General features: G+C 43.2%; 1 pseudogene; it reads right to left on the bottom strand.

The window, feature by feature from the left end:
* Nucleotides 1-1,802: 1,802 nt before the first annotated feature.
* LOC113836573 lies at nucleotides 1,803-1,938 on the bottom strand (annotated as a pseudogene).
* Between the last annotated feature and the right edge of the window lie 1,834 nt (nucleotides 1,939-3,772).

The raw sequence follows: 3,772 nt of genomic DNA, 5'->3' as shown, positions 1-3,772 counted from the left end.
GATACAGGGTGGGGGGCGGGCAGTGGTGCCTGTGGTGCAGATCTTACAGGTTCTCTGAAAATGCTGATAGCACAGGAAGTTAGGAATGCACACTTCGCAAAGTGAAACAGAAAGCAAGCCTGTTGTCTCAATTCTTGTCAGGATTCTGCTTTTCCTGATTGCTTGACTAGAAAATTCTTGGTTGAGAACCTGGAAGTCTTCCCCAAACCCTTTCTGAATCTTACTCTATCCCCCCACTCCCAGCCCCCAGAGCTGGGATTTGTTTGTTTGTTTGTTGTTTTTCGAGACAGGGTTTTTCTGTATTGCTTTGGAGGCTGTCCTAGAACTCTGTAGACCAGGCTGGTCTCAAACTCACAGAGATCTGCCTGCCTCTGCCTCCCAAGTGCTGGGATTAAAGGCGTGCACCATGACCCAGCTCTTTTTGGATTTGTAATGGAGGCTGTATTATAGACCTGATAATAATAGACCAGGTGAGAGAACCCACAAGGTGTCCAGATTCTTCTTGACTTTTCTGTGTAACGTTCCTTTTTCCTGGGTCTGAAATAGGACCTCTCTTTGGTGGGGTCTTATAGAGGTGGGATAAAGAGGAACCTTAGGACTTGCGACTTGGGCAGGGAAAGGAGCCACTTACCCCAGAGTCTGGTTTGGAAGTCTTGGCTGCTGAGAAGGAAGTATGATAGCAAAATCAACCAAAAAACTTTGCCATGACAATATTTGAATAAACATGGTATTGCTTTAATAAACATTTCATGAATTAAACACATTAGTGATTAACCTGGAGTCATTAACAATGTATTGGTGTCCTCCTACGGAAACAAAGAAAAGCACTGCCCCTTGGAGTCATTTAACCAAAAGCAAGCCCAGATTTGACTTCTCTGTTTCATGTTCCCTGTGTCTTCCGTCTTCTGCCTGTTCACTGCACGAGTGTGAATCTGTGCCTGCTTCTGTACCCGTGTCTGTCTGTCTGTCCCTAACAAAGGGCTTCACTTATTATTGAACAGCACCGAAGGCATCACATGGGGAAAGAATGAGGGGCACTTTACAGAAACCTTTAACAGAGTTTTACAAGAGATTAAGTCACTGGCAACAACTGATCCCCGCCTGACAGACAACAAACAGTACTACAAACATCAAGTACCAACCAAAAGCCATAAATGGATATACTCTTTAGAAGATTGCTTCCAATTTCTGTATTTGCTGCTTTCAGAAAATGACACGCACGCAGAGTCTGGATCAGGGGAATAGAATAGTGGCAGAATTTAACCAATGCATAACCTAAGCTATGTATTCGTTTAGGTTGTAAAATCTGAGAGTGTGATAAACCCAAGGTGAGATAAGATTGGCTGACATTGTTCTCTTAAAGGAAGATGAAGCAAACAGTCTGAGTACACAGTAGGATGCCACTCTTAAGTGACATCAAAGTATATTATTAACTCTGGCTGTGAGGTTCAGCAAAATTCCAGTAGCTTTAGAGTACAAGAGAGAGTTTCATAATAGGGTTTTTTTGTTTTGTTTTGTTTTGTTTTGTTTTGTTTTGTTTTTGAGACACGGTTTCTCTGTGTAGCTTTGGCTGTCCTGGAATTCATTCTGTAGACCAGGAGGGCCTCAGAAGTCAGAAATCTGCCTGCCTCTGCTTCCTAAATGCTGGGATTAAAGCTGTGTGCCACCAGAGCTGACTATTTACTTGTGTCACAGGGATTTCAAGTAAGAATATATGTGTATATATATATATATATATATATATATATATATATATGTATATGTATATGAGAGTGTATGTGTATGTGTCTGTGTATGTAGTTTCTAAGAAAGCATGAATGAAGTCCCTTACTACCACAAATTATGCAATTTCCCTCATTTGGGGAAATTGCAGGAGCTAGCACGTACAGAGTGCAATGGACAATCCTCTGCCTGGAATCTCCCCTGTCAGGTAAGTATTAAAAAAAAAAGAATATTAAAATAGGAATGACACTCAGGAGGCAGAGGCAGAGGCAGGTGGACCTCTGTGAGTTCAAGGACAGCCTGGATAGCAGATCTATGTAATGAGAACCTGCCCTTTAATTCCAGCACTTGGGAGGCAGAGGCAAGTGGATCTCTGTGATTTTGGAACCAGCTTGGTCTACATAGCAAGTTACAGGCCTACCAGAACTATACAGTAAGATCCTATCTAAAAGGAAGGGAGGGATTAGGAAGAAAGAAAGAGGAGAAAACATTACAAATAATTTCTCCCCTTGAGGCAAGGGAGATGGATAGTCCATAAAGTGCTTGCCATACAGGCCTAAAAACCTGGGTTTGAATGCTCATCTCTCGGCCATGGAGGTATGTATCTGTAGCCCCAATGCTGAAGGGATGGAAACAGGCAGCTCCCTGAAGCTCACTGGCTAGCCAGGCAAGACGAATGGTGAGCTCCAGATTCAGTGAGAGATGTCTCCAAACAAGGTGGATAATAATTAAGGAAAGTAAGAATCTTGGCTTCATCTGATTAGAGGTGTCCAAAGAAAAGAACTCCTCAGGCCGTAGCCTGGACCTGTCTCTGGTTTACATTGTTGTAGGAATTCAGAGGAATCACTGTGTGGTGAAGATACTAGAGTGAACAGCTGTTTTTAGAAGTACTTTGACCCTAAAGCATCCTCTTGGAAAACACTGATTGTTTTGAAGAAGGGGCATTGCAGCCATCTCATGACTTTTTGGTCACAAGATGACTCAGGCACACCTGAGGCTCTTGTCTTACTGTGCATTGCAAAAGACACCTAGTGAAGGGCTAGAGTCATGGGGGCATGTGATGCTGTCCTTTAGTAAGACATGCAGATTAGATTAGGGACCTTGGTGTGATGAAATACTTTGTGTAACTTTCAATCAATAAATAACGTTGCTGTTCAGAGTTCAGTCCATCGGAAGATGCTGGGTCTTTCAGCTGCCGCATAGGCCTTAAAATTTCATCTCGGAGTGACCTCTTCAACCAATCCGAGCTAAGTGGTGCACCCCAATACCCATCCCACTGCCGTTGACATAGTCATCTATTCTCAGACAAGTAGGGGAAGATCAGCATTTCTATGATCCCCTGAGAACCAGTCACAAATCCCAACACTGCAAGGAAGCAGGAGCCATAACTGAATGAACCCCTTTCCCACTCTAAGTCTCAAGAAAGGCTGTGAAGGAGCCGGGCGTTGGTGGCGCATGCCTTTAATCGCAGCACTTGGGAGGCAGAGGCAGGCAGATCACTGTGAGTTTGAGGCCAACCTACACAGAGAAACCCTGTCTCGAAAAAACCAAAAAAAAAAAAAAAAAAAAAAAAAAGAAAGGCTGTGAAGGCAAACATCTTTCCTATTTAGAGGTGGAATTTGTATGTTCGAGCAAGTCCTGGCTCATTAATACACAGTAGTCTGACCTAGCCATGCTAAGGAAGTTAAGGTCCAAGGCTGTGCCCTGGCACCCTAACAAACCAGGCATGGTGGCAAATCACCAGTAAGCCAGTTAAAAGAGCAAAACTCATAATGAAAAGCTGAAAAAGGAGATTTACTCAATGTAGTCACTTTGAGAAGAGGTACAAAGAGATCAAGTGACCCCCTTCCTGTCTATCCTCAGGGTACAGACATGAGGTTTAGATTTAAGTAAAAGATCAGAGTTGTACATAGCTAATAAGTCCCTAGTCAAGGTGTGTTTCAGCCCATCACTGACTTGTTTCCAGTCTCTGGTTTCTCTGCAAGGTGTTCTGACAAAGCACATCTCTTTCCGGAAACAAGTTCTCCCTTTGGTTGCCTTGGTTTTAGCT

The sequence above is a fragment of the Cricetulus griseus genome, chromosome 7, assembly GCF_003668045.3.
Source record: "Cricetulus griseus strain 17A/GY chromosome 7, alternate assembly CriGri-PICRH-1.0, whole genome shotgun sequence".
In the NCBI taxonomy this organism is placed as follows: domain Eukaryota; kingdom Metazoa; phylum Chordata; class Mammalia; order Rodentia; family Cricetidae; genus Cricetulus; species Cricetulus griseus.
The sequence above is the reverse complement of the archived record's forward strand: the minus strand, read 5'-3'. Positions and strand labels throughout refer to the sequence as shown.